The sequence below is a fragment of the Echinops telfairi genome, unplaced genomic scaffold (genome assembly GCF_000313985.2).
Source record: "Echinops telfairi isolate 266 unplaced genomic scaffold, ASM31398v2 ScPeMD7_7410;HRSCAF=8448, whole genome shotgun sequence".
NCBI classification, from domain to species: Eukaryota; Metazoa; Chordata; class Mammalia; order Afrosoricida; family Tenrecidae; genus Echinops; species Echinops telfairi.
The window spans coordinates 5,034,518-5,047,661 of record NW_022111310.1 but is presented as its reverse complement, the minus strand read 5'-3'; the positions used below and the strand labels follow the sequence as shown (position 1 = coordinate 5,047,661).

The window sequence follows — 13,144 nt, the reverse complement described above, 5'->3', positions numbered from 1 at the left end:
TGAGAATGATGTCCAAATGCGCTTTACACAATTGATGTGTGTATGGATTGCGATAACAGTTGTATGAGCCCCTAATAAAATGTTTAAAAAATAAAAATAAAAGCATTTTTAAAAATCATTTTATTGGGGGCTCATACAATTCTTATAGTCCACACATACATCCCTTGTGTCAAGCACCACTTAAGCTTACTTTTTTCCTGTTGTGTTTTACTGGCATCCGTCCATTTAATGCATATGATAAAATAAAAATAGTTGTCTACACTAAAAGAGGGATTTGGTAGCTGGAATTGATTTTAGAGGTCGAGTTTTTGTGAATGAGGAACTCAAGATGAAGTGGCTTTTTCCGGGCACAAGGCACATTTGTGACAGCACATTGCTTGTCAAGACAGCACCCTTTCCGTACACTCCCAGATACTATTGGGAAAAGTGAACAATGTGACAATTACTTGAAGAAAATGTCAGCAGAACGTGAGGGAGGACAGGCAAGTGCTGAGTAAGCGGCTGTTCTTCTGCAGGGCAGACCTCATTATGCTCAGACCAAACTTGGACTCTCCCACTCGTGAGCTACGACACCCTTTTCCTTGGATAAAATCACTATGAGCAGCTGAACAGTCCCCTAATTGCTTAATGAGTGGCAGGAAGAATTACAGCGTGTTAAATGGCCTTAATGTCATGTGGGGAGCATTTCTTCAACTTATACTTCCAAGGGGAGATCGTTCCCAGCACCACAGCGGTAGGTGTATCATGGGATAGAATGCAAAGCACGGATACTTTTTTGTTTTTAAGGATTAAAAGAGAAAGTGCAAAGAGACTTGACAGCTCTCAACTCTGAGCAGAATGCTTCAGGCTCCATCTCTCTCTCCCTCTTCTGGGGGATCCAGCTCGCCTTTGGGGGTCTTTCAGTAGGAAATTTTGGGATGCAATGAAGCAATATAATAAATGTAAACTGTTAACGGAAAGATAGACACAAATACCTGAAAATGTGGCTGAGGACCTGGGGAGTTGGTACCTTCCTAAATAACGGTAATAGGGTCATTATACTTTAAACATACTGCATTACTAACATTTTTGCATTTAATCTAATTAAAGTCACCTTTTATTCAGCTTGCATTTGCTTCCTTAACGACAATTTGTAAAGCACTTGGTACATAGCAGGCACTTTTCTAAGCAAGCACCTCTTTAGGTGTTACTCAAATGTATTTTTGACTCAAGTAGATCTCCTGGTTCTGTAAATAATTGACCTTTGAGCAAGGAAAACTCTTTTTTTTTTTTTAAACATTTTATTAGGGGCTCATACAACTGTTATCCCAATCCATACACACATCATTTGTGTAAAGCGCATTTGTACATCGTTTCTCAAAACATTTTCTCTCCATTTAAACCCCCGACATTAGGTCCTCAACTCTTTTTGAGGCAAGCATTTTTGCTTTGGTTACATCCACAACCATTCCATATCTTTACCAAATTCTACTGCCACCAGGACAATATATTTAGGCAATTCAGATTTGTCAGAAGAACTAGTATAAAAGTTCATTCATCTAACAAACATGTACTGAGGTACTAGGGTCTTTGCCACACCCTGGGATGCAGAGCTGAGTAAGACACAGTCCCTGCCATCCAGGAAGGCACCTTATAGAAGGTAACCAGTTTTTTGTCAGCCCACATTCCCTGTCCTGTACAAAAAATAGAACCACCTCTCCTTACAGACTGTCATTCAATGGTCACTACTCCAAAGCACCAGATAGGAAAATGATGCCAAGAGGTTAATGAAAATACTCTTCCTCTGTGCATAGTGACTGGTTTCAGCCGTGAATGATGCCAGAGAGCCCAGAGTGAGGTACTGAAATACACTGACGTGGGGCCCTACCTTCTTTTGCAAGCATCAGCAATAAGGCTCATGCCGTATAATCCTGGAGCAACTGATAGCCATCTATCCTGGGAGACAATCTGCCTCTGAAGGAAAGAAAGCAGAGATGAATAATGGGAAATGAAGAGTGGCTTGATGGCATCCTATGAATGAATTCCTGTATCTAAGCCTCACAATAACTCTACTTCTGCCTATTTTTCTCAAGTGATTATCCTTTCGGCTTGAGCCACTTCATGTTGTTAGAATCATTTGCCTCCACGAAGGCACCTTCTGAAAGTTTGTTTGTTCACATGACTATCAAATAAAAAAATCAGTGCCCTTATTGCAAGGAACCAAATGAGATCCCATTTTCATGGATCGGAAGATTTAGTATTGTGAAAATGTCAATACAACCCAAAGCAATCTACAAATACAATACAATTCCAATCGAAGTTCCAAGTTCATTCTTTAAAGAGATTGAAAAAGTAATTATCAACTTTCTAGAGAGAAGAAAGAGATCTAAGTTAAGCAATGAACTCCTTTAAAAGAAACACAAAGTAGGAGGCCTCATACTACCCAACCCCAAAACCTCCACAGCTGCAGTTGGCAAGACAACCGGGGACTGGTTCAATGAGAGGTACATAGACTAGGGGAACAGAATAGAAACCTCAGAGATTAAGGCACCCACCTATACACAACTGATTTTCAGCAAAAGTCCAAGAAGCCTTAAATGGGAAAACCTACCACTTCTTCAACAAATGGTGCTAGCAAAATTGGATTTCTATCTGCAAAGGAATGAAACAGGACCCATATTTCACACCACATACAACACACAGATCAACAATCCATGTGTTTTGGTCTAAAAGGCTACCCAATATATGTTTTCCTTTTCTAAACAGTGTTTGAAATTCTATAACGTTGGCTAAATTAATGATAGAATCAATAGAATTACCATAGGTCCCATGGGGATGATTTATAATGCTCCCCAATAAGAGATGATGATAATCTTTAAGTGGACCAGAGACATATAGAAACCACAGACACATAACCCTCAACTAGAACAATTAGTTCTTATGGCATGGCCCTGCTTGATACTTGCCCTCATGAAGGGATCACTGAAGGTACGAGTGCGATAGCAAAATGTGAAGAAATCAGGTAATACGCAGCTATCAGAGAGAACAGAGTCTGGGGCCTTAAAGTCTTGCCTTAAGCAGTCTCCTAAGTGAGGTCATGACTAATTGCACACAGAAGCAGCACAACAGCCTGCATGGCCCAAGGATTCTAAACAATAAAATCCAAGAAAGGAGGAAGAAATGTTATTTGAGCACAAATTCTGACCACCCAGTTTGCAGATGCTATGGTAGACAGTGAAAGGCCAAAGTTCATATGCAGGTGTATTTGTAACAAGCCACCAGTGAATCTCCTCTACTCATGGACTAAACATGCGAATCGCCTTGCTATCAGGCAGAGTACATTGGAAAGGAGACTAATGCACACATAATTAGATTAAATTTTAATACCATATCATTTGTTCTCCCTTTTGACCCATTTAAAATTTGTTCTAGTTTTTATTTCTCATGATCTTTCAACTACAGTTTTTCAATGTTTTCTTTTGTTGGTGGTGGTGTTAGAGTTTTGTTGTTGTTTATTTTGGAGGGGTTGGTTTTGTTTGCTTGCTTGCTTGTTTGTTTTGGTATGTTTTTCTTTATATGAAATACAGGTTAGGTATATCTCTACAGACAGTTGCTGGATTAACAGTTTCTTGTGGTGTGGCAGGGGAGTTTAGTGGGAAATGGGAAGCTAATAATAAAAAGTACAAAAAAGAGAAAGTGTTCTAAAATTGATTGTGGAGACGATTGCATGACTCTTCTTAATATGTTTAAATTATTGACTCGTATGACTTGTGAATTATTTTTCAATAAAGTTGTTCATTTTGCTTTTTATCAGCCTCCTATGTTAAAAGAAGTACTGCTCTAACTCAATCCAATGGACTCGATGCTCTTGAGGAGAGAATGATGGTGACAGGTGGAAAGTTGGAGCCATCATTGAAATCCATAGATAGAAGTGGTCGATCAGCAACCCCTGGAGAGTTGCAACTAAGCCTTAAAATGTATCTAGATCCTTAGCTCCATTCATGCGGAGCCATAGAACTCCATTAGCCCAGCTACCCAGAGCAAACCACTCAACTAGTAGAAAATTACAAAGCCTCCTGATTTCCTATCCTTGTGACATCACTGCGTCTCTGAGCCACTCCAGGCCACTCCCACTCCCTCCTCTGAGTCTTACCTCCCAAACTGGGACACAGACACCAGGCACTGTGTCATTCCAGAGCCAAACAAAGACCTGTTGTCACTGTTTGTTGTCAGGTGCCATTCAGTCAGCTCTGACTCACAGTGATCCTATGTACAAGAGAAAGAAACAATAGCTAGTACGAGTCATCACAATTGTTATGTTTAAGCCAATTGTTGCAGCCACTGTGTTAATGCATCTCATTGAGGGTTTTCTTCTTTTTCACTGACCATTTACTTTATCCATCTGGATGTCCTCCTACAGGGACTGGTCTTGCTTGATAACATGTCGAAAGTATATGAGACCAAGTCTCCTTATTCTAGTTCCTAAGGAGCATTTGGCTGTATTCCCACCAAGAGTGTATTCTTCTGGCAGTTCATGATGCTGTCAATATTATTTACTGATATAGTTAAAGTTTATTGTGCCAACCTAGCAGATAAACACATGTGGGGTTATTTGAAGGGCGGAGAGATAAATGAGTCTGTGAGCCTCGTCTTTCTAGTTCTCGGGTCTCTTGCTTTGTGATGGTCAGACCAGGGTGCAGCTGCCTTAGCCAGTTCCCTGCTTCAGCTGGCAAGGCTCACTTCCTGCAAGACATCCCCAAGGAGAAGCCGCATGGACCTACCCTGATGCAGCCCTGGGTGCTGGAGCAGCCGAGTGGAGACCCCTGCCAGCGCTGAGATGCTTACACATTCACTGGCTCGGCTTTCCTTCTGTAGTCAGTGTCATTGCTTGTCTTTTGTGAGATAGAGGAGGACTTCGTGGATTAATGTCGGACAAACGGGTTAACATTGGTCTTGTGAGCTTGGGTAGCACTGGTTTGGGATGTTTTCTTGATGTGCACTTACCCTTTATATAAAACTCTGTCTTAGACATGTGAGTTTCTGTGGATTTGTTTCCCTAATGTACCCAGACTAACACATTTACCAACACCATAGTTTAAGTTCATCAATTATTCTTCAGTCTTCCATATTCATTACCCAGGCTTCATATGCAAAAGAAACTGTTGAAAATAATTGGTCAGGAGCAACTTAGTCCTCAAAGTGGCACCTCCTTCCTTTAACACTTCCAGGAGGTCTTGTGCAGCAAACTTACCCAGTGCAATGCATTTGATTTCAATCAATTCACATTAATTGTGAATCCAAGAAAAATTAAATCCTTGACAACTTCGATCTTTTCTCTGTTTTCTTTACACTGAATTGTAATCCATTGTGGTAAACTGAGGACTTGGTAGAAAGTATGTGACTTTATTTCTACACTTGTAATCACAGGCATGGAAAACTAGCCCTATTTTGAGAAAAGATCTCCAGTGTTCTGAGATAGAAATGTTTTCAAATACACATTCTCCAGGACGAATAATGTGTCCCCACCCCCTTGCAACCTCCATTAGGGAGCAGTCTCAAAAGAGCTAACATAAAAGATTAATGATCTCTGTCTGGCTACTTCACTGTGCCTGATGGTTATCTGTAGATAAGAGCATTTGGGTTCTATAGCTAACCCACCATAAAATGTAGCCCACCAGAATCTGTTTTGATATCTCTTGCTGATATTGATCAGAAATCTCTGGGGATGACTCAGGGCTGTTTGAGATCAACTAACCCTAGGTCAAGATGGTGTCTCACCTCACTGCTTGTTTATTATGTTACCCGCTTATGATATTACCCATTGACCTTGTAATATGTTTGATGTATGAAGTATATGCCTTTTGAAAGATCTGTAAACCCCATTATATATACACCCATTGGAAAACACATTCACTCTCTCAGTTCTGACATGGGACGAGGAGCCCCTGTGTCTGTTTGTCTGTCTTTAATATTATCCACAATTGCAAAGTTGCTCCTGAGGACCCGTTCGAGTGTGGTGGACCCCCCTCACCCCAACAACCCATGCTAAAGACTTCAAGTCCTCTTCGGTTTCTTCAAGCAAGTTTGCATCACATGCATATCACAGGTTGTTAATGAGCCTTCCTCCAATCGTGATGCCACGTTCTTCCTTGTACAGTCGAGCTTCTCATAATATTTGGTCAATATTCATATTGAATAGGTATGGTAAACACATCCAAGCTTTATATATACTTTTCCATTTGGCATCCCCTTGTTTGTTTGTTTTAACAACTACCTCAGGGTCTATGTAGAGGTTCTACATGAGTGCAATGAACTGCTCTGGAATTCCCATTCTTTGCAGTATTATGCATAATTTGTTATGATTCCTTTCACAATTTTAACTATGGCTGGTTATGTTGACATAGTCTTTGCATAGTCAACAAAACACCAATAAGCATCTCTCTAGTAGTTTCTGCTTTCAGCCAAACTCCATCTGACTTCAGTAATGATATTCCTCTTTCCACAGACTCTTATGAATATGGCCTGAATGTGCCAGCTCCTTGTCGATACACTGCTACAACATTTTTATAATCATCTTCAGCAAAATCTTACTGGCATATGATATTAATAATATTGTTCTATAATTTCTGCATTCTGTTGTATCACCTTTCTTTGGAATGGGCACAAACGTGGATCTCTTCAAATTGATTGGTCAGATCTTCTGAATTTCTTGGCAGAGACTAATAAATGCTTCCAGTGCTTCACCAGGTGTTGCTATTCAGGAGGATTTCAGCGGCTAATCCCTCTGAAGTTGGGATCTTCTTCCTCAGTCTAATCTTAACCTGGAAGCCCCACTGAAACCTGGTCATCAGGGTGACCCTATCCTGGTCTCATGGAGTGTCTGAAACAGATGGGGCCCATCTCTGAGATTTCCCCATAGCTGGGAAACAGACACCAGACACGGTGTCATCCCAGGGCCAAAGGCCTGTAGATGCCCTGACTCCTAAAACCTTAGGCTTTCGTTCACACCAAAAACAATAAGAAAATGAAAATAAAAGCAGTGCTAACTATAAAATATAATACAACCCAGCAAAGTACTAGCTTTACACATGATAGCCACTTTGATGCTTGACTTTGTATTCTAAATAAATTATTCTTGCTCATCAAAAAGGTTTGTTCTCATATTTCATCTGTCCTAAACACATACTTTGGCTACCTGTTAAAGGAGCCCACCCGCTGCCCCGAGGGGAAAGATGAAGCTCTCTGCTCCCATAAAGACTGACAGCTTCAGAAACCCAAAGGGCAGTTCTCCTCTGTCCTATAGGCGCTCCATGAGTGGGGATGAATTTGATGGCAATGAGTTTGCGTGTTTGTTTGTTTGTTTTGACGTTCAATCTGCCTATTGACTAGGCCAAACCTCATTCTTCCTGTTATTCAAGAAAAGTCACCTGACCTCTCTGCAGAATCTGAACTGGGGGAGTAACACCAAGTCACGGATACGAAGTTCCACAAGGTTCAGCTTCCAAAACTTACACACACACACACACACACACACACACACAATCTAGCCTTAAAGACACAAACGAAAAACAAAACCACGGTGGCCTCCCTTGGGAGATGATTCTTGCTTTTCTTGCTGTCTTCCATTTGATAAAGGTGACGTGTGGCTGGGAAAGGGCCCTTTTCATAAATGTTCCATTCTCCCTCCTCCGGGCATAGCATCAGTGGAGCATGAATTATGACCAGCTTGGCCCACAAGCGGCTTCAGATGAGCACATCCGTTCTCGTTTGCAGTCACAGCAGTGCTTCTAGTGGAATCGCTTGGGGTGGGGTTGAGAGCTCGCTGTTGGAAAGCACCAGCAGGCTCTATCTCTGCTGGCCAATCCCTTGCCAGAGTTTTACCAGGCACTTTATTTATATTCTTTTCCCAACACCAAAATGAATGGGGTTTTCTTTCCATCGGGCATGGTAGCTAACATAGAGAAATTCTGCTCTTTCTGACTTCTCCCATTGTTCATCCTTCCTTCAAACACCATACCCTTTACACCAGATTGCTAACCTTTTACAAAAAAATGGGGAACAATGTCCCTGGCTGTTGAGGGATATTATCCATAATCGTCACCACTCAGGAGACTCTGTTCATGGGTGATTTCCTATTGCAGCTGTAGCCACAACACTAGAAGGGACAAATAACATGATGTAGTCTCAACCACATACCTCTGACAGCTTCATTCATCTTGCCTGAAGTTCCCTACCCTCACCCAGTTCTCCTCAGTAACATAAAACCATCAGCAGAAACCACTTAATTTATTGAAAGGCCTTCAGAAAATACCTCCCCAACACTTAGAAAAGTAGAACTCACTGAAGTGGGAAAATGAACTCATCTTTCAAATGAAGCGCTCGGTGGGAGGTAAACCAAAGATGCCTGGCCCTGACAGCATTGCTCTTTGGATGACTCCGCCTCTCCTCCTCAGTTCTGATCCCCCCTGCCTGCCCAGGGCACCCAGGTCAACATCTTCCTCCTCTTTACCTCTCTGTGCCACACTGTCAGGTTCTAGTTTTGAAATATTTCACTAAGTGTATGCCCTCGTCCCTACAGACTGTTTTGACTCAAATTATCATAATGTCTCTACAACAGTGATTCTCATGATTCTCAAAGTGGAAGCTCTAAGTCAGTAGCATTGGCATCACCTAAGGATTTAATAGAAATACAAATTCTAAGGCCCCAACCCAGAGCAGCTGTATTAGCAACTCTGCAGTGGGTCCCAACAGCCTGGGTTCTAATAAGCACTCTGGGGGGTTCCAATAGCTCCTAGTTTAAGAGCGAGCCCTTCATTGCAATAGCACCTAACCTATCCCTGTGCCTCCAGTCTTGCCTCCTTTCCTATGAATGTATCTTCCCTTAATGAGATTCCTAAATGGAAATATGTGTATGTCAATACCCCTACTGAAAACTCTGTGATAGTGCCCTCTTCTAACCATAGCTTCCTCTTAGAACTATGGTTGCAGATGTCTAAGAACAGCATGCTAGACCCTCCTTAATCAGTAACTCCCCTTATCTAGTACCACTTGCTCTCTAAGAGCCCTATGCTCCAACTATGCCAAACAGCAGTCCTCAATATGCCTGTCCATGTTCACGCTGTCACCTCAGCTGGATGTCCAGGTTGGGGAAGGTTTCACAAAGGCAGACCCTTGCCTGGATCTTGAGAATGAGGTGATGAAGGCCGCTCCAGGTAGAAAGTAGGTGCAAAGGTCGCTGAGACACTACTGTACACAAGAGCCTATCTATTGCTGTGGGAGTGAATGACCTCGGTGTTCTTAAGCCAGAGATGCTTTTGTAATGACAAACACTCATGAAGACAAATACTGGGAGGTCAGGCACCAATGGCTCTACTGAATCTATGACTTTCCTTGACAGTGGTAGTGATCCCCTACGTAACAGTACACATGCAAAGGTAAAATATATTTCAAAAGATGTTTGGAGTAACTAGAAAACACTGAAGTGGCATGTTTATTTTGGGGGGTATTTTTCAATGGGCAATCAAAGTTGAAAATAGTAGGAAAAGCATCTTTACTAACTGTCAGCATAAGACGGTGTTGGCTGTATTATATTGGAGAAGAGAGTAGCTCTGTATGTCTCAGTGTGCTTATCTGAAAAATGGAGGTAATCGTAAGAATGCATACCTTATAGAATTGCAGTGAATGGGAAATGAGATTTTGAGGGTACTTAGCATAACCTCACATAACACAGTATACATCTGGAGAGAGACCATATAAATGGGACTGAACATGCTCTGGAAATCATGAGAACATCTCAGAGTTCAAAGCATATAATGAGATTTTAAATGCCCACATCAATCATGTCTTTACACCTATCGCTCTCCTGCTCGTTCCAAAGAGTAGGCCCCATTAGAGGGCCTCACTGGTGACGTCATCCAGGTCTCCAAAGCTGTCCCAAGAATTTGGAAGATCGTAGGCAAATCTTTCCCCATTCTTTGTGCAACTTACCCTAGAACCCTTTTTGTTGGGGTGGACACAGACGTGGAAATATATCTGACAAGCTCCAGTTCACAAAGCAGAACTTCATGCATAGAGTTATCCCGATTGTTTTGGTTTCTTTAAGACCAATAAAAACATCACTCTATTATTGACAATAATTCCCACACACTGTGAGCAGAATTGTCACAAGTACCCAGAAGTACGTCAACAGAAGAGAAAGCTATTGTCCTCACATCAGCATTATGTCATTAAATCCCTCTAATGCTTGACTTGCCTGGCTTAATAAGGTAAGTTTACAGAATGATTAAAATAAAAGGAAATCACCTCATACTATTCTCACAGCATATGCTAAGAATTAACCCTAGCACCTACTAGTCTGATTAGAAATTCTAAATTTCTCTCACATTGCTTATGTTTACTCCATTCCCTTTGAAATTTATGCTTCATTCTGTAATAGATGATTTCTGATTGAGAAACCTCACTCATAGAAACTGAACTGAGGTCTCTAATTCATACAACTATCACAAGAGAGTCATACTTGTTTTAGTCAAATTCAGTGTGTGTGTCTGTGTTGTGAGGACTGGATTAGACAAAATGATGGATGCTGTTCGGGTGGTGATGTGTTTGATGAAAAATGTCAGCCTTATGCACAGTAAGAACTGTTTCATAAAACATTCATTCTGCGGTTCGTATGCATGTATTTCCACGACGGCTTTGTGTGTGTCGGTTGAAGCCAACATGTCAAAGCCGGTGCTCTGACCCTGCTTCCCACCAGCCCTGTCCTCTCAGGTGGCTGGTGCCCCTGCCGCACGCTCTCTGTTCCTCACAAAATGTGAAACGGATTGCCCTTTCCTCGAGACACAAGTTTTGCCTTGCAGAACTACTAAGAATATATTCATCCCCAGGATGAATTAAATTAAATTATTCATTGGCCTTTTCTGATTTAGGAAAAAGAAACCAAGAGCTTCTCAGAAATACCAAAGTAGCAGAAATGTAACATCTGGTTCTTCAAGGTGGTCCCACGGGCATCTCTCTACATGGAAGAAACCCCAGCACAGTTCTCTGATCGATGGCTTCCTAGTCGTTCTGAGCATATGAAGAGTTGCCTAAGGGTCTGGACGTTGGGATCAGGGACCTCTTCTCATTTCTTTCTCTGCCTCAGTCATCACCCATGCCCCCAACAGCTGCCTGCCTATTCCCAAACCCCCTCAAATCCTGTCCCTCCTTCTAATCAATTAGTTTATTGGGCTGCAAAAATGCTAACCTGTAATACTTCATCATACATTTTTAATGACAGTTACACAAAAACTAACACCCTTTAGTCTGATAGCAGTTACTCCCACTTTGGGTGGGCCATTAATCCTTCCTCAAGGCAGTGAGCTCGCGTTGAATTTTCCATGTTCAAGCATTTGCTCGGAAGGTGACTTATGGAGCTGGCCTTTGAGTTCCTAACCATGCAGGGAGCTAGCAGGACCTCCTTACACCCAGAAGGCATCTTCACGGAAGCAAACAACTCTGTTAACCGTCTGAAACACTGATGCAGCCCTTCTGAGCCAATCGCACCGTTATGTACACCAAACAAGACGGATGACCCAGACGGTGAGGCCACACAGAATGCCTTCCGATACAGGAGATTTACAGCACACACCTGATTTACAGCAAATGCGCCAGACCGTTGTCATCCAGTGATAGATAGTGGCATTTCTTCCCTGCAGACTATAAGAGAATGTTTCAATAATGTTAGCTGGGCTTTTTACTTTTACCATAATAATTATTATTGACAGATTCATTTGGGGTAAGAAATGGTCTTGCAGAAAAAAACTGGGGATTACAGCAGAGCCCCGGGTATGGGCACAGATGTGAATTGTAACGCAATATGGAACATAATGAGAAAAAGCATTCTTCCTTATCCTATTAATTGTAGGCACTACCAAATCATCAAGAATTAGTGACCCCTCCTGCCCTCCGGCTAGCAGTTATCTGTGTACTGTAATGCACCATGACCGAAGCACGAGCTTAACTGTACGTAATGCTAAGAACTAGCTTTTCAGCAATATCAATCTGAACTCTACCTGATCCCTTTGCAATTCCTATGACAAAATTTAAGATGAATGCACACATTCCCTCCAATAGGTGGATGGTTGAGCAACTGACCCAATGCAGTTGATGAACTCGTGTGGAAATTTTAATTGACGGTGATGATGACGGTTGCGTTCAATGGAAACTGCTTTAGACGTGAGGTGGAATGACGAAAGCGGAGTGCAAACCAGCCAGGCTCCCAGGGAGACTAGAGTAACGGAACACTGCCGTGGGATGAGGCCAAGCCAAGAAGGGAAAGGCACGCGTTTATATTGACAGGGAGGATAGTGAACTATTCATCGCCCCCACCACCGAAAATATCCTTTAATGCTTCTGTGCTATCTGTATAATAAAGGTTATCTTTTAAATCAAAGCACACTTCTGAGCAAGTTAGTTGCCCCTCACCATAAAACCTATAGGTGATCAATGCTGAAAGATTCCTTCCCTTCCCCACCCCCACCCCCACCCCCCTACGCCAGGTTCAAAAATAGTGCTGGAATCCGCCACGGAACCAGCTCCCGTTATTCAATGTCAGACACATTTACACTCAATATGTATTAGCGATTCCTTGGGTTGACTTTGCCTTTCTGTTGTCATGGCAACCCTTTCCACTGCCATGAGTAGCCCTGGGGCCAGACTCTCTCACGCATGTCTAGGCCATTTCTCTCCTCACCAGAGCCCTGGTGGCACCGTGGTGACGCACCAGCCAGCGAAACGAAAGGTTAGCAGTTCTGAAACCCTCTGGCGCAACACAGAAGGGTAAAGCGAGGCTCCATAAAGCCCAGAGACGAGGCCGGTAGAACTCCTCTTTGGATCCTGTCTGGAGTCACAACTGAAAGAAAAAAAGAAAACTCCCTGGAGATGTGCAGCCTGGGAAACCCCTCGGGACGCTCTGCTCTGCCTGCTGGGTCGCGCTGACTGCGTTTCGGTTTCGTGCCTTCTAATAAAGCACTAGCCCGCATGGCCGGTAGCCGGTGCCCGGTTTGCTGCCCTTCCTTCCTGCTTTGCAGATCTCCCTTTGCGTGGGTTGTCTTCACTGACAGCTACACCTGATTGAGATGGCTTAAAGGGACTCTATTCCACACGTTCCCCACATGTCCCCGCCGAA

At 42.6% G+C, this 13,144-nt stretch overlaps 1 pseudogene; it reads left to right on the top strand.

Annotated features, from left to right (window-relative positions):
• Nucleotides 1-12,769: 12,769 nt before the first annotated feature.
• Nucleotides 12,770-12,870, top strand: LOC115871918 (annotated as a pseudogene).
• Nucleotides 12,871-13,144: the final 274 nt, after the last annotated feature.